The sequence below is a fragment of the Arvicola amphibius genome, chromosome 7, assembly GCF_903992535.2.
Source record: "Arvicola amphibius chromosome 7, mArvAmp1.2, whole genome shotgun sequence".
In the NCBI taxonomy this organism is placed as follows: Eukaryota; Metazoa; Chordata; class Mammalia; order Rodentia; family Cricetidae; genus Arvicola; species Arvicola amphibius.
The window spans coordinates 39,723,974-39,746,988 of record NC_052053.1 but is presented as its reverse complement, the minus strand read 5'-3'; positions in this window follow the sequence as shown (position 1 = coordinate 39,746,988).

The following is a 23,015-nucleotide window of genomic DNA, read 5'->3' as shown; positions in this document are numbered from 1 at the left end:
CAGAGATGGTGACTAACTATAAATATTGTCCTTTCATCACAGCAGAAAAGATGAACATGTGAATTCAGAGTCATCATGACACCACACTCAAGTTCTCTGTAAGCCTAATACCATCATGGAATGGGGACTTTGGCATGAAGTTCTATCCCTAGCTGAGGAGCTTTTGGTAATTCTTAACCCCTGGGAGAGGATTAATATTCTCTTAATGTATAGTCCTCCATAAATCAATTACACTTCAATGGAAGGCCACACATCCAGGGATATTTGAAAAACGAGCAGTGGCCTTGATGGAAGAAAAAAAGATAAAATTTTGTATGGAGATAGAATTAGCGTAGATCTAAGAAGAGTATGGGAAAGGGTGAATATGATAAAAAAATATTAGGTGAATTACTCAAATAACTACTAAAAATAAAGATGGACTTGGAATTATTTATTGCCTAAAATTTACTGCTTTCATGTGTTTCAAAAGATCTATGATAAAGAAATTCCTTTGGTAATGTCAACTATGATGCAGCACAAGCCATTGTATAATAAACTTCTATCTACACACCTTTTCCTTCTGACCCAGATAAAAAGCATCAGGGTTAACCAGGGTTAGAATGGAACAGACTCACAATGTTTACTACTTATTTCATGGGGGTTCATTGAGTAGAAAATACAGCAGATACTTTACTTTGACTATTTGATTGAATATGCATACATATCTAAATACTTTTTCAATTGACTTTATAATAAAGCATCAGTGTAACTAAATTTTAGAAATTGAGTTTGTAGGTACTTCATCTTACTGATATCAGTCATTTATATCTACAAGGTAGAGTATATGATGATGATACTTACATTTTAAAATTTACCTAATGAATGATTACAGCCTAACTTTAAACATCACATTTCTGAATGTATATGTTTAGTTTTTTAGGAAGCATATAAATGATATTTCAATAAAAATACGATAAGAAGCTCTGTTTAATATCCATTTATTATTCTTATAACAGATCCAAATTAAGTGCAAGGGAGGGTATTCATTAGCTGAAGCATTATCTCTTGGCATAGCACACCTGAGCTGTCTAAAATTCTGTTTTGATGCAGACTGAAATGTGGGGATTTGAAGGTCATAAGTCTTGGAAAGTGACTTATATGCCTTCTGACTATTAGAGAGTGAAGCAACAATGTATCAAGAGTAGCTTTTTCTATGTGGTTGAGCTAATTTGAAACATTTTCTAACTGGGTCAGAAAAAAATACAAAGGAGAAACTTAAACTGATGTAAAAGTTTGCAAGCCCTTCTTCATATTTCTCATGACTTTCTGAAATTCGGACATTGCTAATGAATCTTTCTCATGGCTAGTTATTTTATGTCGTGTGTTCATTATTTGACCAAGTAATTTAGTATATTTTAATAGAAGTTTTCAGAGCTGCTATCATGATATGAATCAATATTGTTCCTGAGAGGATTATATATTAAAATGTGTCCTAAGCCTATGGTTCTGTAAAGAAGGTTATAGAGCCCTTGTGATACAAAGCCTGCAAGGCTACCATAAACACTAAGCCAGGCCTTCACAGACTGTAGGTACCTCCACTTCCAGTCTAGTCATCTTTGCTTTCTACTTAATCACTCTGTGAGGATTACTGTGGCAAGCTCATTCGAAGACCAAATGGATTTTCTTGTTCTCTTTGCCACGATGAACAAAAGTTCCTGGAAATCATTAGCCGAAATAAACTTTTCTTCCTTTGGAAGTTTCTGGCAAGTATGATAATACTTCAAAAAAATACCAAAGGTAAAAATAACTTTACAGAAACACTGTCTATTATGATTTATATATATAAAATATTTTCTTAAAAGACTGATAATTATGCACCAATTTACTCTAAATTGAAACATCCTGTCCTGGGTTAGGATCCTTAAAGTTAAGGAAATAAACATTAATTAAAAGTCTCAAGAAGAAAACAATGTCTGAAAGTTCCTAAAATTTACAAGAATCACAGGACTTAGGAGAAGAGGCTCTCTGATCAGCTAAACTGTCTGTAAATTATGCAGGAAGCTCCAAGGATACACCTTTCATATGAGATCATACATATTATGGTGAATTTTGGTAATTCAGTTATCTTTGAGTCATCCATGTTCTTGTAAGAAAACCCAATAAACTTACTGATTCACAAAAAAAATAAATAAATAAAAATAAGGTAGTAGCAAATACAGATGCCAAGTATTGCATAGCAAACAAAGCACTAGGGGGCACAGGTTAACTGTCATTTACTCTAAGAAGACTGAGGATTCAGCAGCTAGAATGAAGCCTGGCAAACAGTTCTCAATAAGCACTGAAACAGAGTGCTTCATAATGAAAGCCACCTAAACATGGGTGAGAGCTCAAAAACCTGGGAAACTTGAACCATACCTAATATCCTGCTGGCAGGTCAGCAGCTTGGAGAGCATCCTTTCCAGGTTCCTCAGTTGGACTAACCCTCTTCCAGGCAGCTACGCTGGTTCCTACTTCTTTCAGGAAGCTGGTTTGGTCTTAGAGTCTTCTTCCATTTTGCCTTCCTTGTCTGAGAGGGCCTGGCATCTTTTGTCGTTCACTCTAGCAGAGAGGGACCTAGTGAATCTGGTCAGTTTTAGATACTTCCTGAAGCTATTTTGATTTGTTGACTTTCCTTCTAAAATGCTTCCCCCACCCCAGAGTGGAATGTTTCAATATCTGAGGAAACTGTTACACAACATAGCCAGATGGCATAGGCATTTAATTTTGGTTTAGTTCTCAGTAAGAATTTTAAATAATTTCAATTTTGCATTATGCAATTATAATGTGTTATGTCTCCTCCAGATAACAATACATTAATGTGCATGCATACATGTATATTCTTAACAATATGCAGTTTTTATTACACAACAATTATGATAGATACATGAATATCATATTTATTTTCAATTAGTTTTGTGTCATTTTTACCAAAGTACCCGAAAGAAACAAATTAAAGGAAATAAAATTTATTTGTCTACAAATTTGGAGAGGTTAGTCCTTTGCATTGGAAAAGATATAGTTCTTCGAAGCAGTTCACATCACGTTTAAAGAGGAAGCAAAGACAAAGGAATTCTTCTGCTCTACTAACATTCTTTTGTTTCCCGTTTCCCCGTTTCTTCTATCTCACCTTCTCAAAGGATAGTGCCATTCACGTCTGAGGTGTATCTTTCACACACTGTTAATGTTTTCTGTAAATGTTCTCACAGACACATGCAGAACTGAATCTAACAATCTCTAATTCTGAGATGATTCTAAATCAAATCAAATTGACAATAAAAATTAAATCTCAAATATAGTTATGAAGTAGGTTATTATCCATACCGTTGCACCTGGAAACTCACACTAGAATTTATTCAGAATTTATTTAGAAAAATATAATGAATTTAAAGTGAGGCTAGGATTAGGGCAAGACAAAATTCAATGACCACTTATGCTCAGAAGAAATATGATGCAATATAATGTCAGATGACATAGATACAAAGATAGGAATATTACCTCTCTAAATTAGAGAAAAACGATCACTGCGACAATCCAACACAGCATACGATAAAGACAAAAAGAATCTTTTCTGAGAGAGATTTTAGAAAGAGTCTCTTTCGATGAGTCTACTACTTTCATAATTTAAGGCTTTAGAATGATGAATGAATCATTTTTTCTTGCTTTATGCTCTCCAATAGGAAATATTTGGTTATAAAAAATATTTGATTATAGGGAAAAATACAGCATATATAAATATATTTCACATATAGATAGACTTAAATGTATATTTGAATATATATTATTACATGTATTTATTTACTATTGTAATGAAATATGTACAGATAAAAACTGGGGAAAATAAAATATATCCATATTTAAAAATAAAATATATCATTTAATATCACTATATTTAATACATTGTTTGCCATATAAAATGTTTTCCTTTTACTTGAAAGATTTAAGCTGATTAACGATAAAGAATGTAATTATGAGTACTGTAATTTTTCTCCAATTGAGTTATTGAAAATACAGTTGATATTTAAATATAAATTTTAAAATAAAATCTAGAAAGCAACACAAAACTTTAAAATAAGAACAAGCATGTGATTAAAAGAATTTTTCATTTGATAGCTGACATAAAAGTATTTCCTGTGACTTTTCAAGCAAAGGAATTTAAAAGGTAAGACACTTAAAATTTCATAAGACTATAAGTGTTGGCAGAAAACAATGATTTTTATGAAATGAAACTTTATTAAGTAGTTTGTCACGTCAAGTTTTTTACGATAGAGATTAATTTTAATGCATAATTTAAATGAAAACTACTGAATTTCAGGGATAACACATGAAATCCTTGCTATATGAGGATTTGGGAAACTAAAAAATAGTAATAAACATCAAACTTTCATACAACACTCACCACAAAGGCTTTCAACTCTGATATTAGGTACTTTACTCTTTTCCAGTTGTTTTTTAGCATAGAAAACTGATTTGGAGAAGATAGAAGATGACGCAGACCATAATATAAGTCAGTGAGAAAACTATAAGATTACTGAAATGTTTGATGATTAAGATGATCATTGGGTAGAATAATTGCAATTATGCAATTATGAAAAACATTTTTAAATAACTAGCAGCTATTAAAATAATAAATTACTGGGTTTTCCTCCTGTAGCACAGTGATTTTTTTTTTATAGGTGATACTGCCTTAGTCCCCGTGGTTTTAGAAGAATCTACTATAGAACCTTAAACTTAATGAAAGTACAAAAGAAAGTATAAAAGGTAAAAGTAAAAAAGAAAAAAATGTGTCATCTACTCACTTTTCCATCACTTAGAAACATTTGTATGTTCTATAAACATGGTAGTTTATAGTAATACCCAGCATTTCAGACCTTTGTATTGATAGGTTATAATCATCTAACTGTCAAACTTTATTATTTTACTTCCACATGAATATGTCTATGTGTATGATAGTTTTACAGTCAGACTGCATTATTATATTCTTATTTGTGCTATGTAACATTTTTTTTACCATGTTGAAGTATTCCTTCCAGGGAAAAGAAGGGGAGCTCATGAGACTCAGGAAACAAACAATTCACAAATCACTGGAAATTCCTAAATCCCTCTAGATTCTGCCCCAAAGTTATAGAAACAGTAAACAACTGTTTAGGGAAGGTATGTTACCCTTTCAGGTAATCGAGTACAATAATCTGACAAGCAGAACTTTTAAGAAAAGAGACTATTACCTGTTTAACTGCCTCCACATTGTGTAGAGAGCTCCAGGGCTGTAGCTTTTATACTTTGTCATCCATACTGACTGGAGTAAGCTTGTCAATAATGCTCCTTTCTTTGAGTTGTCCATCATCCTCTAAATAACCTCTCACCTATAATCCTGTGAGTAACCCAAATAAACTCATTGTTTTCACAGTTTTAACTCCTACTGAATAGGGTTTCTTTTTATCAATAGTTAGTGCCCAAGATCTGATGAATAGGTATATAGACATTTATATAGAAAAAATTATCACAAAATGCCTTACCTCTATCAAATCACAAGACACAGACCAGTGTGGTATGATACTTGTGGTTATAACAAGTCCATATGACTTCGATACATGTTGTCATTCAATAATTTCCAGAGTTTATACATAGTGCTCAAGAATTTACTTTTCTAAGTTTCCAAGATCTTCTTTCTGCATTTTTTTCTAACACTACCAGTAGCATAGCAGTGAGAAAAAAAGCAAGGTTCATGGAGGACATATCATTTTTCATGTTCTCGGACACTCAGTTCTCAACCTCCATAATGCTGTGACCTTCTAAAATTGTCCCGTATCTTGAGGTGACCCCTAACCATAAAACTGTTTTCATTGCTACTTCATAATGGTAATCTTGCTACTGTTATGAATCACGATGTAAATATCTAATATGCAAGATATGTGATAAGGGAATCCCCGTGAAACCATTTAACACTCAAATGGTTCCTGAAGCACCGATTGAGAACCACTGGCCTATGGTAAGAAAAGGGGAAATTGCATGACACATAGTTTTCAATTCATGATACAATGCTGGACCTTAAGCTTGGAATATAAAAAAAGGCTAAGAATTAAATATGTTCTTTTTTTGAGGCAAAAAAATAATGCCTGTGAAGATTGTTGTTTTAACGAATGATGATTGGGTCCCAAGAAGATGGAAGAGGAACATTTTAACAGATAATTTATGATCAATTTTTATACCAAAGGAATTCCTCAATCATCTAATATCAAACACTCCCTGTTGCTTATTGAGATCTACTTTCATGCTTATTCTCAAAAGAACTTGAAATAAAAAACTACATGAGAGTAATTTGCAGCTTTTAACCTGCAGATGTCAAAACAAAGACCAGACTCTGGATATGTTCTAGGCTGCTTAAAAGTAACATAAATGCCATAAGCTAATTTTCTGCAAAACTTCTCTTCTTTATTTTTAAATTTTTTTTTAATTTTTTTTCCAGTTTATTTATTTTTTATTAAAAATTGCCATCTCCTCCCCTCCTCCTCCCCTCAGCTTCTACAACAACGTGTTTGGAAAAGAGACCAAATCAGGGAGGAAGCCAGTAGTTGTCTGCAGATGATTTGTCGTTGCTTCTTTGCTTTTAAGAAAAAGTAGTGAATGGCCCCTTCTCCAACAGAGGCAATGCTGACTCCCAATCTCCAGGTAGACCACAGACCACCTTCACTCTTTCAGTGCCAACCTAGCTTTTGCCAAATTGCTCTGACCATCCTCCTTGTGATAGTTTTAACTTCGGTAGAAGCCCCTGCTTGACCAGAGGCCTTCCATCCCCAGAACTCTGGCAGAGGCACCCCTTTGAATCAAAGGACAATTTGTCCAGCAGAACTTTAGGTAGGCCACATGTCTAGGACCCTCTTACTCTCTCTGTGTCCCCTCACCTGATCCTCAATAACTCATCCCTCCTTGCCTTTGTCCCAACACAAAACTCAAAAAGAGATCTTCTACTCACCCAGAAGACACCCTGGCTATCAGAATTTCAGCCTCCAACACAGGTAGTATCCCTCTGTACGACCACAGAAAACTCCTGAGAGAGACCAGAGATGAAAGAGAATCGATGGAACAAAACACCCATCCAAGACAAACTTAGAAACTGAAACCTGGATGCATAATTCGTCCAAACTCAGCTACCTAAATGCCAGTGTGAAAAACACAATCAAGAACAGCCGAGGCAATATATAACCACCAAAGTCCAGCAATCCTCCTACAGCAATCCCTGAATCTTCCAACAGAGCTGAAGTACAAGAAAAAGACTTTAAAATGAAATTTATGTAGATGATAGAGACCCTTAAAGAGATAGATACACTGATCAAATAAAATTTTAAAATACACCAACAAAATACAAGACATGGAAGAGAAACTATCAGGCATTGAAGAAACAATAGAACAGATAGATACACTGGTCAAATAAAACTTTAAATAAAAATATCCTGAAATAAGACAACCAGGAAATCTGGGACGCTATAAAAGATTAGATCTAAGGAACACTGGGATAGAAGAAAAACAATCCCAGCTCAAAGGATAAGAAAATATTTTCTAGGAAACCAGAATAATATTTTCCTAACCTAAAGAAGGACATGTCTACAAAAATATAAGAAGCTTACAGAACATTAAGTATATTGTAACAGTAAAGATAGTACCCTTACTGAATAATAATCAAAACATAAAACATAAAAAACAAAAGAAGCACACTAAAAGTTACAAGGGAAAACATCTAAGTAATATATAAAGAGAGACCTATTAGAATTTTACCTAACCTCAAGGAGGACTCTAAAAGCCAGCAGGGAATGAACACATGTCTTGCAAACTTCACCAGGTCACAGTGCCAGGGCAGCCTATGATACTCAGCTAAACTTTCAATTATCATAGATGGAGAAAAATAAGATAATCCATGATAAAATCAAAATTGAACAATACCTATCTACAAATCCAGCCCTACAGGAGGTGCTAAAAAAATACAAACCAAGGGGGTTAACTACACATATGAAAACACAGGAAATAGATAGTTTCACACCAGCAACACCAAAAGAATAGAAGCACACACGTGCATGCGTGCGTGCACTCACACATACACACACACACACACACACACACACACACACACACACACACGCAATAACAACAACAACAATCAAAACAAAAAACAAATTATCAATAATTGGTTATTGATATCTTAGGATCAATGGAATCAATCGCCAATGAAAAGACATTAACTGTCTCAGGACAATACCACCTAAACTAATACCCTAGCCTTTTATCTAGACCCTGCTCCCAACCCCAGGAAATAACTATCACTGAGGTACAGACTACATCAGCCAGAATGGATGGATGGCCTGCTGCCATAGTAACTATACCCAACATTGGATTCTGTCCTCTGGAACTATTCACCTAGAAATCAACACCTGGATCTATAATCATTCCAAGTCCAGACACCTAAACAACACAGTAATAGTACAATCAGTAACAGAAAGGGTAGTATGTCACAACCATAATCCAGTTATGAGTTTTATTTGTGGCTAGCCTGGTATATAAGAACTAGTTACAGGGAAGGCTCCAAAACTGCAGAGAAATTCTGTCTCGAAAAAAACAAGACAAAACAAACAAACAAACAAACAAAATCATCATGATATGATATGGGCATAAAAACATATAGAGTACTACTCGGTGGTAAAAAACAATGACATCTTGAATTTTGCATGCAAATGGATGGAAATAGAAAACATCATCCTGAGTGAGGTAACCCAGGCCCAAAAAGATGGACATGGGATGTACTCACTCATAATTGGTTTCTAGCCATAAATAAAGGACATCGAGCCTATAATTTGTGATCCTAGAGAAGCTAAATAAGAAGGTGAATCCAAAGAAAAACATATAGTTATCCTCCTGGATATTGGAAGTAGACAAGATTGCCGGACAAAAAATGGGAACATGGGGGTGGGGTGGGATGGGGGGATGGGGAGATGGAATGAAGTAGAGGATGGGGAGAGCTTGGGGGAATAGGATGGTTGGGGTATAGGAAGGGTGGATATGGGAACAAGGAATTATATATCTTAATTAAGGGAGCCATTCTAGGATTGGGAGAGACTTGACTCTAGAGGGCTTCCCAGGTGTCCAGGAAGATGCCCCCAGCTAGTTCCTTGGGCAGCTGAGAAGAGGGAGCCAGAAATGTCCAGATCCTATTGCCATACTCATGAATATCTTGCATATCACTATAGAACCTTCACCTGGCATTGGATGGAGAAAATGACAGAGCCCCACATTGGAGCGCCGGACTGAAGTCCCAAGGTCCTGATGAGGAGCAAAAGGAGGGAGATCATGAGCAAGGAAGTCAGGACCGTGAGGGGTGCGTTCACCCATTGAGACAGTGGGACAGAACTAACGGTAGACCACCAAGTCCAGTTGGAATGGGACTGATGGAACAGGGGACCAAACTGGACTCTCTGAATGTGGCTGACAGTGGAGGAGGCCTGAGAAACCAAGGACAACGGTGATGGGTTTGGACTCTACAGCATGGACGGGCTCACTGTGAGCCTTGTCAGTTTGGTTGCTCACCTTCCTGGACTTAGGGGGAGTTGGGAGGACCTTGGATTTAACATAGTGAAGGGAACCCTGATGGCTCTTTGGCCTGGAGAGGGAGGGAGTGAGGGTATGGGTGGAAGGGAGGAGAGGGAAGGGGGAGGAGGAGGGGAGGAGATGGAAATTTTTAATTAAAAAATGAGGAAAAAAAAGAATGAATCTTCAATGCTCAGTGCTGGTATAAGTGTATGCCTGCATGTAGAAGAATGCACATTTTTCCAAATCTTTCAGCCTCTACAAAACTCAAGTCAATTAATGACTTCACCTAAGCATGATAGAAGATAAAGTGGTAAAGAGCCTTGAACCAATAGTCCAACTCCAAAACCAGCTGTATAAATTTAGAAATATGATTTAGTGTATACCAGAGCTCCATACTTACAGAACCTATTCAGTTTTCTTGATAGTCCCCATTGGGTAGTTGTTTTTCCATCTGTCAGTATTCAAACATCCAGGGTTCCTTGAATTTTTCAAAGATGACTGTTTTCCTGTGGAGATAAGAACAGAACCCTGCCCCCATTCTATGCTTTTCTTACCACCTATATGATTGTCATCATTGTAGATGCTGCCATTTCTCCTTTCCAAGAGGTTTCTCCTTTTTCCATCTAATCTTTATTTATTTTGATGGTATCCACAATTTTCTTCTCCTGTGGAAACAAAAGCAAAATTTCTTCTCCAAAGTAACATATCTTTTGACTTCAACTGTGAAGTCAAGGTATTTTCAAAATACCTATCTTGGATTAATTCTGCAGTATTTATAAGCAAATATCTTTTAGCAGCTGTTGCTCCTTCCTTAGCATGTAAACAATTTAAAGAGAGCATAATAACATACAGTATCAAGATTCTCTGTGTATTTTCCATCTTTACGTGGCTTTATTTTAACCACTATTTCTTTTATGAATGAATTTACATAGAAGACAAATTTCTGAATAGAACACCAAAAATACAGATTAGTAAGATAGACAATTAATAAAAGGGACCTCATGGAATCAAAAACTCCTGTAAGGCAAATGATTCTGTCAATAGGACAAATGAATGCAGAATGGAAAAAGAACTTTACCAACCCCACATTTTACAAAGAGCTGATTCCTAAAATTTAGATGTTAGACTTTATTTAGATTGGTGAAATTTTATTTTATGACCAAAATATAGTTAAATATAAAACTTTTTAATTAACAAAAATATTTTAAAATTTGGTAAGGAAATATAAGCATAGGTTTGATACTTCCTCTATAGCTATTATTAATTAATTTGTTCTTTTCATATTATTACAGATATCCTGATTATTTTGTTCCTAAAATTTGTTTTATATTTAACATTTTATTGGATGGAGGTATTCATTTTTTAAACCTTGTCTTCATATATGAAATGCTTTCTTATATGTTATTTAATCTGTTGATGAGGTTTTCTTTGAATATTTTGTTTGACAATCATAGTTTTCCCTTTCCAGCATCGTTTCCATTTTGCATTTGCATTAGTAATCTTATTTCTTTGTTAAACTTTTACTTCAGGTCCTTAGTTGGTTTTATTAATTCTTCAACTCTTTGTGTTCTCATGACCTTTATTGTGGCCTCTATATATACACTCCTTATGTTCTTTGAACATATTCATGATTGCTATTTTGAAGTTTTACCTTGTGCTTAGTGTGTCTGTTCTCAGAACCTAAATTTATAAGGTTGCTTGCTTCTGAAGGAGGAACATTGTCTCAGTTACTCATTCTTGTGTTTTTGGATCAGGATGTATGTGTTTGGAATTATGATCTTAGGGGTGTTGTGTAAATTATTGGTAGGATGACCCTTCGATAAATGCTATTGTCTTATCCAAGTGTGGAGGCTATAAGGTTCCTATTACATTGCTGTTCTCAGTTCTAGCCAACTCTTGGGCTGTGGGGTCCCTGGTAGAAAGCTGGTCTGCAGGTGAGCATATAATCACACGGGACTGAAGATGGGATAGAAGGAAAATCTGAAAGAAGCTTCTAAAAGAACTATTTTGTTATTTAAATTTGTCTTAATGTATTATCTGCCAAAATAAAATTGATACTTAAAATAATTTCCAGCAAAGTTTATTCAGTATATGTATTTAATCAGTGATCATGTTGATCCTTTCTTCTTTGTTAAAATTTATCATTAGATGTTATAAATGAGATTATTTCAAATATAAACAACTTTAAAACCTTCATATAGAATTTCCATTCCTAAATTATGTCAAAAATATTATTTTACAAGTTATTTACAAACATATCAGAAACTAATAGCAATTATATTTCTATGCCAAAAAGCTTAATAAAAAAAACTCAATGGCTCAGATCAATTAAATTAGACATTTAGAGTCAAATTGCTCTTTCTTTTTATTATGGTTGCCTCAGAATAATTATTATCCTGTATTTTAAAGAAAGATAACATTCTTTAACAGTTTACTTTAACAGTTTTGAGAAGTGGGAGATTTCTATAATAAAGACACACATTTAGACTTATAATAGTCTATAACTATTATATGTGTGTGTATAACTAATTTATAACCACCCTGTAACCCATTTGTCACCTCCTGAGAACCTCATGAAATAGAGTTGTGTATTTTTCCCAGTGGAAGCACTGCCCAATCCTACTATGTTCACACATAGATACGTAAGGTTTATACAGCTTTGAAGGATGTGCAATGATAAACAACTAGTTCTGTGGATGTTTTTCATTCTGGTACTCAGAAGCTGCATCTAATTTAACTAGCTATGACAACAGATAATATTCTCTTCATGACTCAAAACTGAGTGATCCCAAGACAGAATCTTAGCATCACTCAGCTGATTCAAACTCTAACAGATTGGAACAACAGAAAATAAAAATCCAAATACTAAGTCAACAAACCTGTGACAGATTTCTATATGAAAATACATTACCAACAAATTAAGTCTGGATATACAGAAACATTTTCAAAATACAAACATAAAATACCAAGGCAATATGCCTCATTAAATTCTAATCATCCTATAGTAATGATCTCCAAAGAAAGCAATTTAGATGGAACTCAAAAGAAATAACTCAAAGTAGAAATTAAAGTACATCCAAAATACTGAAAAGGGATATGATGCACACTTCAACAAAGACCAGAAAATGCAACTGTACATGAAGAAACTATGAAAAACTATTCAAGATATAAAAAAAATAGAACTTCATAGAGAATTTCTGAAACCAAAGCTAAACTAAAACTTGAAATGAAAAATCAAGGGAGTCAAATATACAGATTTGTGGAAAGTATCACCAAAATAAAAGAATGGATCAAGTAGTAAAGAGGATTTTATGGTTTGAGAACAAAGACTAATATGATCAACTGAAAGCAGAACCCTGTCATAAAAATATTCAGGAACACCAAGAAACAAAAGAAGACCAAACTCACAAATCATAGAGAAGAAAAAAGAAATTCAGGTAAAAGTTATGGAAATTATTTTCAAACACAATCAGGGAAACATTTCTAAATTTAAGGAAGTAGATGTCTATAAGAGTCATAGAAAACAATAAATAGGCAATACAAGAGAAAGTGTTATCCTACAGCATTAGTAGAGATCTCAAATGTGCATAAAAAATGAAAGATTGTTAAAAGAATCCAGAGAGAAAGGTGGTTTCACACATAAATAATGCTCCATTAGAACAACAGCTGACTTCTAGCTCAAAACATAAAAAAAAAAAAAAAAAAAAAAAAACCAGGAGATATTGGGTCAACATACTGAGTAACTCTCTACTGAATGACTACTGGATTAAGATAGAAATAAAGAAACAAATTAAAGACTTTCTAGAGTTAAGTGAACATAAATACACAACATGCCTGAAGTTGTGGGAAACAAAGTAGTGCTAAGAAGAAAGTTCACAGCATTAATTGCCTACATAAGAAAATGGAGACATCACAAACAACAGCGCACCTGAATCTGCTAGAACAAAAGTTCTTAACCTGTGTGTTATGACTTCTTTAGGGGTCACATATCAGATTATGGCCTACCAGGCATTTATATTACGATTCATAATAGTAGCAAAATTATAGTGATGAAGTATGAAAAAAATAATTTTAAGATTGGGGTCAGTACATGTGAAAGTGAATTAAAGAGTCAAAATATAAAGTTGAGAAAGAGTGCTCTAGAACAAAAGGAAGTAAGCACACTAGATAGATTGAGTAGAGGGCAAGAAATAATCAAAATGTGGGTTGCAATCAATAAAATATAAACAAATAGGAAAATACAGAAACAGTGAAATAGCAAGCTGGTTTTCTAAAAATATCAACAAAACAGACAAACACTAATCCAAATTAACTAAAAGAGAGAATTTTCAAATTATCAAAATCAGAAGGGGGACATAACAATAGACACCTAGGAAATCTTAATGACATACGTTAAAAACCTGTACTCCTAAATATGAAAAGTAAAAAATGTACAATTTTCTGGATAGACACCAACTACCAAAGTTAAATCAATACCAGATACACAGTTTATATAGGTCCGTAGACTCTAGTGAGATAAGTAGACATTAAATATCTCATGAAACAGAAATGCTTTTGCAAGTCAAATGATAGTGTCATTAAGAGAAAATAGAAACCTACAGCCTGGAAATGATTTTTACCAACTGCTCATCTGATAGAGAGATATATCCAAAATATATCAAGAACTAGAGGAACTCGTTAAAAATTAATATAATTTAAAATGGGGTACAAATCTAAACAGAATTCTCAATAGAGGAATCTCACATGACTGAGAAACACTTAAAGAAATATTCAACTTCCTTAGCTGTCAGGGAATTGCAAATCAAAACCGTTTTGAAATTTCATCTTACGCCTGTCAGAATGCCTAATAGCAATTTATTTAACAACTCATGTTGGCAAGATTGCCAGATGAAGGGAACACTCCTCCATTGCTGGTTTGAATGCAAACTTGGACAGCTACTATAGGCATCAATATGGTGATTCCTCAGAAAACTGGGAATCAATTTACCTCAAGCCCTAGCTACACCAGTCTTGGATGTACACTCCAAGGACATGCCATCCTTCCTTAAGGACAATTTTTCATCCATGGTCATTGTAACATTAGCCATAATAGCCAGAAACTGGAAAAAACTAGATTTCTCTAAAATGAAGGATAAAGAAAATGTAGTATATTTATACAATGAAGTATTACTTAGCTTTTTAAAAATCCCATCATAAAATTTGCAGATGTCAGGTGGGTGGGGCACATGACTTTAATCCTACCACTCAGGAGGTAGAACCAGGTGGATCTCTGTGAGTTTTAGGCCAGCCTGGTCTACAAGAGCTAGTTCCAGGATACACTCCAAAGCAACACAGTGAAATCCTGTCTCAAGAAAAAAAAAAAGAAAAAGAAAGAAAGAAAAATAACAAAACAAACAAAAGAAAAAATTGCAAGCAATTGTATGCAACTAGAAAAAGAAATCATTCTGATTGAGGCAATCTCGACTTAGCAAGGTACATATGATAGGTAAATCACATATAATTGGATGCTTGCTGTTATTATTACCTATTATGATAATCAAGCTACAATTAATGAACCCAGAGAGATTAGGTAAAGAGGAGTGTTTTAGAGTGGACACATAAATCTCCCTGGAAAGAGGAAATTGAAAATATTTTGCAGGTTTACTCAAGTGGTTAGGCATAGAAAGGATAGAGCAAGAGAGTACAGAAGCTGGAAATAAGGACATTTTGGGGGTGGTGCTATAGAGATTTGCATTGGTATCGATCTTAGTTTATTGATACAAATTTAAAGTCAATTTTGTTATGTGTATATGTATTATGCTCTTGGTTAAGGTATTGTTTTTGAAATTAATTTAAAATGTAATGTATAATTAAGACTGTTTTGTTCTATGTGATTTTACTATGTTAAAATTAAAATCTTCCTTTTCATTTAATCAGAAAAGGGCAGGTGATGTGGGATTCCCCTCTGTATGCTGTGAATACCATTGGTGAATAAAGAAACTGCTTTGGAGCCTTCTCAGCTTGGTTGATCACCTTCCTGGACCTGGGGGGAGTTGGGAGGACCTTGGTCTTAACATAGAGTAGGGAACCCCGATGGCTCCTTGGCCTGAAGAGGGAGGGAGGGGGTATGGGTGGAGGGGACAGGAGGGTAGGGGAATGAAGAGGGGAGGAGATAAAGGAGCTAAAAGCACACAATGGAAGAAAGAAAGCATCTTCAACAAATGGTGCTGGCATAACTGGATGTCAACCTGGAGAAGAATGAAAGTAGATCTGTGTCTATCACCATGCACAAAACTCAAGTCCAAATGGATTAAAGACCTCAATATCAATCTGAACACACTGAACCTGCTAGAGGAGAAAGTGGGAAGTACTCTACAACATTTGGGCACAGGAGACCGCTTCCTACCTATAGCCCCAGCAGCACAGACATTAAGGGCAACATTGAATAAATGGGACTTCCTGAAGCTGAGCAGCTTCTGTAAAGCAAAGGACACTGTCACTAAGACAAAAAGGCAGCCTACTGACTGGGAAAAGATCTTCACCAACCCCGCAACAGACAAAGGCCTGATCTCCAAAATATATAAGGAACTCAAGAGACTAGACTTTAAAATGCTAATGAACCCAATTAAAAAATGGGGCACTGAACTGAACAGAGAATTCTCAACAGAAGAAGTCCGAATGGTCAAAAGACACTTAAGGGCATGGTCAACCTCCTTAGCAATCAGGGAAATGCAAATCAAAACAACGCTGAGATACCATCTTACATCTGTCAGAATGGCTAAAATCAAAAACACCAATGATAGCCTTTGCTGGAGAGGATGTGGAGTAAGGGGTACACTCATCCATTGCTGGTGGGAATGCAAACTTGTGCAACCGCTTTGGAAAGCAGTGTGGAGGTTTCTCAGGAAATTTGGGATCAACCTACCCCAGGACCCAGCAATCCCACTATTGGGAATTTACCCAAGAGATGCCCAATCATATTACAAAAGCATTTGTTCAACTATGTTTATAGCAGCATTATTTGTAATAGCCAGAACCTGGAAACAACCTAGATGCCCTTCAGTGGAAGAATGGATGAAGAAAGTGTGGAATATATACATATTAGAGTACTACTCGGCGGTAAAAAACAATGACATCTTGAATTTTGCATGCAAATGGATGGAAAAAGAAAACACCATCCTGAGTGAGGTAACCCAGGCCCAAAAAGAGGAACATGGGATGTACTCACTCATAATTGGTTTCTAGCCATAAATAAAGGACATCGAGCCTATAGTTCGTAAAAAATCCTAGAGAAGCTATATAAGAAGGTGAAGCCAAAGAAAAACATATAGTTATCCTCCTGGTCATTGGAAGAAGACAAGACTGCCAGACAAAAATGGGAACATGGGGGTGGGGTGGGATGGGGGATGGGGGGATGGGGAGAGAAAAGTGTGAAGTGGAGGATGGGAAGAGCTTGGGGGAATAGGATGGTTGGGGTATAGGAAGGGTGGATATGGGAATAAGGAATTATATATCTTAGTTAAGGGAGACATTCTAGGGTTGGCAGAGACTTGACTCTAGAGGGGTTCTCAGGTGTCCAGGAAGACGACCCCAGCTAGTTCCTAGGGCAGCTGAGGAGAGGGTGCCAGAAATGTCCAGATCCTATTGTCATACTCATGAATATCTTGCATATCACCATAGATCCTTCACCTGGCATTGGATGGAGAAAATGACAGAGCCCCACAGAGGAGCACCAGACTGAGATCTCAAGGTCCTGATGAGGAGCAAAAGGAGGGAGATCATGAGCAAGGAAGCCAGGACCGCGAGGAGTGCTTTTACCCATTGAGACGGTGGAACAGATCTAACGGGAGACCACCAAGTCCAGTTGGAATGGGACTGATGGAACAGGGGACCAAACCGGACTCTCTGATTGTGGCTGACGGTGGAGGAGGACTGAGAAACCAAGGACAATGGCAATGAATATGAACTCTACAGCATGGACGGGCTCACTGTGAGCCTTGTCAGTTTGGTTGCTCACCTTCCTGGACTTAGGAGGAGCTGGGAGGACCTTGGACTTAACATAGTGAAGGGAACCCTGGCTCTTTGTCTTTGGAGAGGGGTGGAGTGAGGGTATGGGTGGAAGGGAGGGGAGGGAAGGGGGAGGAGATGGAAATCTTGAATAAAAAAATGAGAAAAAAAAAAGAAAAAGCAAAATACTTACAACAACAACAGAAAGCATGAAGTGGAACCCATACCTGACACTTTTAAAATTACAAGAACCTGAGACTAGATAGGTCTACTACTATTATTCTGCTAAAAGAACATAGCAATAAAAGGATCCCTAATGATATACAGGTATACCAAAGATCAGTGACTTCCTCAACCTACATCAGAGAATCTCTGTAGTTGGAATTTTCTTTGGGCCACTAACTATCCCCTAAATAACAAGATGAAATTATCTTTAATTATGAATGTTTGGCCTTAGCTTAGGCTTGCCTACCAGCTCCTTGAACTTAATTCAAACTGTTTCTATTCATCTACATTCATTTTGTATTGAAGCTTTTTACCTTTCTTTCACTGTGTACATCTTACTTTTCTGCTTCCTCTGTGTTTGTCTGCTCGGCCCTGGCATCTCTCTATTGTTTCTTATTTTCCCAAACCTAGACTCCTCATCCTACTTATTCTCTCTGCCAGGAATTTCTGTCAATATCTCCTCTCTTACTATTGGCTTTTTATTAGACAAATCAGGTGTCTTGGGCAGGCAAGGTAAAAGAACAACGCATCTTTTAATAATCAAACAAATGTAACACATCTTTACACAGTTAAATAGATATCCCAAAACAATACAATTACAACAATCCTTACAAAGTTAAACAAATGTAACACATTTTTGCATCATTAAACAAGGATTCTCAAAAACTCTCTTCTTTAAGTAATAATAATTAACAAAGAGACTCACAGTTGGGCGATGTGCAGAGAGTAAGACACTTTGAAGCACTCAGACCTAAATGAAATGTGTTTATCACAGCCCTCCCCCATTCACGGTACCGGGATCTATATGGGATAACAGACAGAAAATTGAAAGGGCCAGTGGTGGTCAAAATTATAAGGAAATTGTTATCTTTCAGAAATAATGTGACCAATGCTCATTTGATTTTACTGAGAACAGGGCAGCATGAACAAGACCACACAAGTCACCAGAAAAAAATTATTTCTCTTAGAAGAGGAACTCTATAAATTCCCGTCCCTAAGAAACTTTTTGCAATTATACTTTCTGGAGAAAGGAAAATCAATTTACTCCAATGAAGTGGGTTTTATTTTCTGGTTTTTAGTTTTTCCTTGTGTGTTTGTGTGTGTGTGGTTTTTTTTTTGTGTGTGTGTAGGTGTGTGTGCATGCTCACTTTTTTGTTGATTTTAGGGTTAGTATGTTTTAATAATGGCTTTAATATTTTTGTTGTTGTTTGTTTTGACTTTGGATTTTTGTGTTATTTTGTTTGAGAGATTGAAAAAGAGAGAGGGACTTCATATCCAAGCCCACAACTGTGGCTGCTTTAACAGAGGCCTGGCTAGTCTTAGGAACCTAAGTAAGACATCGCCAACAACCAATTAACACTCCTGAAAGTCCCCCCCCAATCACCCCAAACTGTATCCTCTCTCCTGGGTTTCATATTCTTGCCCAAATTTTAGGCAGATGATTTCTGCTTTACATGAGGCCAGGACATATTGAGAAACTCAAGATAAGACATTGTCCACAGCTAGATAATACATCTTAAAGCTTGCCCAGAACTTTACAACAGCATCTCTTCCTTTGAGTCCCATATCTCTGCCTACAACCACAGCATAAATCTTTTGTTGTACTGCAGGCAACACTGAACTAGGAATCCCAGAGCTACACAGAACTCCAGAGGGCACACAGAATACTCAGAATCACAGAAGCAACATAGGCACCCAAATCCCCAGAGGTCTTGCAGGACAAAAGTCCCCAGCAGAGACACCTTACTGGACCTGAAGACTTGCTAGTGGCCAGAAGATTAAAGGATACAGAAAACAAGAAAGAAAACACCTATTCAACAAAGACAAATCAACACCTAGACCTACAATCATCTCAAACCCAGATGTCCAAACACCAGTTTAAGCACACAAACAACAACATAAAGGGCGATATGGCACCAGGAGAGCCCAGCAATCCTATGACACACGAACAAAGCATTCCAATGCAGCTGAAGCACCAGAAAATGATCTTAAAACAAAATTTGTAACCCAGCAAAACTTCCCATGGAGGGATTGAGACCCCATACCAGCCACATAACTTTTGATCTACAATTTCCCCTGCCTGCAAGGGAAATTTTGCTGAGAGTATGGGAATTGCCAACCAATGACTAGTCCAGCCTGAGGCCCACACTGTGAGAGGGAGCCCATCCCTGACACTGATCCTGAGGGTCAGGATCCAGAAGCTGGACAGTTCTGAGACGTAGCATAAAAGCAATCATGTCTGGCAGTTATTTAAAAAAAGTCAATGAAATGATTCCTAATCATATTCTGCTGTTCTTTTTTAATTTATTTATTTATTAAAAATTTCTACCTCCTTCCCTCCTCTCATTTCCTTCCCACTGCCCTCCTACTCCCTCACCCCCCTTTTCCAGTCCTAAGAGAAGTCGGGGTATCCGGCCCTGTGGGATGGACTAGGCTCCATCCAGGTCTAGGAAGGTGTGCATCCAAACAGACTAGGCTCCCAAAAAGCCAGTACAATCAAATATCAGTGCCATTATCATTGGCTTCTCAGTCAACCCCCATTGTCAGCCACATTCAGAGAGTCCAGTTTCATCACATGCTCGTTTAGTCCCAGTCCAGCTGGCTTTGGTGAGCTCCCATTACATCAGTCACACCGTCTCAGTGGGTGGACGCACCCCTCACTGTCCTTACTTCCTTGCTCATCTTCTCCTTCCTTCTACTCTTAATCTGGACCTTGGGAGCTCAGTCCAGTGCTCCAATGTGGGTCTCTCATAGATTGTTGGCTAGCTCAGTTATTATCAGAGAGGCCTTACCCAGCAACTGATGGAAACAGATGCAGAAACCCATAGCCATTAGGTGTACCACAGGGTATTCTGTTGAAGAGGCAGAGAAAGGATTATGGGTGCCAGAGAAGCCAAGAGCACCACAAGAAAAACCACATAATCAAATAACCTGGGCTCAACGGAGCTCACAGAGACTGAACCAACAACCAGAGAGTTTACATGGAACTGATTTGGGTTCTCTGCAGATATGTTACAATTATGTAGCTTGGTGTTCTTCTGGGACTCTTAATATCAGCAACAGGAGATATCTCTCACTCTGTTACCTGTTTTTGTGGCTCGTTCCTCCTACTGAGTTGCCTCATCCAGACTTAGTAGGAAAGGAAGTGCCTACTGCAACTTGATGTGCCATGGTTATAGGGGAGGCCAGCACTTTTCTGAATAGAAAGGAGAATGAGTTGATGATGGGGGGAAGGGCAGGTGGAGGGAGGTAATGGGTGAAAAAAGGGAGGGAAGGGAAACTATGATCAGCTGGGAAATAATTAATTAATAAAAGTAAATCAAAAAAGGAAGAGAAAGGAAAAGAAAAAGAATGAATATAACTGGGTAGGATTTTAGAGGACTTGGAGGAGGGAAAATAGATAAAAATAAATTGTACAAAAAAACTTTGAAATCACAATTTAAAAAATCACAAATAATAAAATATCTTTATGAATAAACAACTTTAAAAGAGAAGAAAATAAAGGAAAAATTGTAAAAAAATATGTGTATGATAGAATTTGAAAATACAAATATAAAATAGTTTTCATGTATTAACAATAGATTAATCAACTCATTTCTTTTTTCTTTTTCTTTTTTGCTTTGTTTTGTCTTGTTTTATAAGAAAGGATTGATAAAACCGGTCTCCCTGAACATGGCAGACAATGAGGGCTGCTGAGAAGCCAAGGACAATGGCACGAGATTTGGACCCTACTACACATACTGGCTTGGGGCGGGGGGAGCTGGCCTGTTTGGATGCTCACCTTCCTCACCTTCCTAGACCTGGATCGAGGGGGGAGGAACTTGAACTTCCCACAGGGCAGGGAACCCTTACTGCTCTCTGGACAGGAGAGGGAGGGGGAGTGGAAGAGGGGGGGGGGAAAACGGGAGGTGGGGAAAAAAGATAAAAAATAAGAAAAAAAAAGGGATTTTTTTCTGTGTAAAAGCCCTGGCTTTCACGGGGCACATTTCCTAAAGTGTGAGAATCTGTGTTCTCGGTGCTGTGATGCAGAGAGCGCCCATCCTGCTACTGGAGTCACAGTGGCGAGTGTTCTGTGCAAGGCGACCCACCGCTCTTTGCTGGGCAGAGTCCGGATGCGGAAGGTGTATTCTCCTGTTCTCTGAACTGCAGCGCCTGTGGGTGATTGTTTCGGGCATCCATCTCCAGTTGATTGCTCTGATGGGATCGGTGAGGGAAGGCAGAATCAAAAACGCATCTTTATATCTCTTCTTTGTCAGAAGACTGTTTTCTTGAAGAGTTTATGGTACAGTAACCACCAAAATTAAAATATAGTGTACAGATGTGTATGAAAAGTAAGTGTTATAGTTTCTGCTTGTTGACAAAATAATAATAAAAAAGTTTGGGAAATTAAAAAACAAACAAACAAACAAACAAACAAAAAAAGCCCTGGCTTTCCTGGAACTAGCTTTGTAGACCAGGCTGGCTTCACACTCACAGAAATCCAATTGCCTCTGTCTTTTGAGTGCTGGGATTAAAGGCGTGCACCACCACTTCTGGCTTTTTCTGATCTTTTCTACTGCTTTGCTTTAAACAAAATTGCCTCTTTACTTTGCAATTTATGTGGACTTATATTTCATTCTTCAGTAAGCAGCCAAGAATCTAGAAATAACTGGTCCAGACTCCTGTCAGTGTTATGCACTACTTGCCTGATTGTTCCTCAGTCAGGTTTTGGCAAAGAAACACATTCTACCTATTACTTACTTATTCGTTTTTTAGTCTCTGTGAAAGAATGGCTAAGACCACTGGAATGTTAAAATTTCCTTGTTAAAATTTCTTGGTTCTTCTTTTCTTTGTACATTCTGCCTGATGATTTCCAGTAAGAAAAATATAGTGAAAGCTTGCATCCAACCTGAGAAACCTGCCTTCCAAGGGTTAATTAGATGTCATGCTGATACAGGAAAACCTGTGAAATGTTTCTCTCTAGAGCGAGTCTAATGATGAAGTACTTTACACTTTAGAACTGCATCACTGCACATTCTGGAACTAAGCCAGAGAATCAGTTAAGCAGATCTTTTGTTTAATTTGCAATCCTCTACGAGAGACTGGTATCATTTGACAAGCTGAAAACTTCGCCTGGTCTATGTGTTTCAGGTATATTGATGGATGGAAAACCCGGTAAGCACATAATAGAACACACAGCAGAATTGTATTCCCAGGGAACTTTTGATATTTTC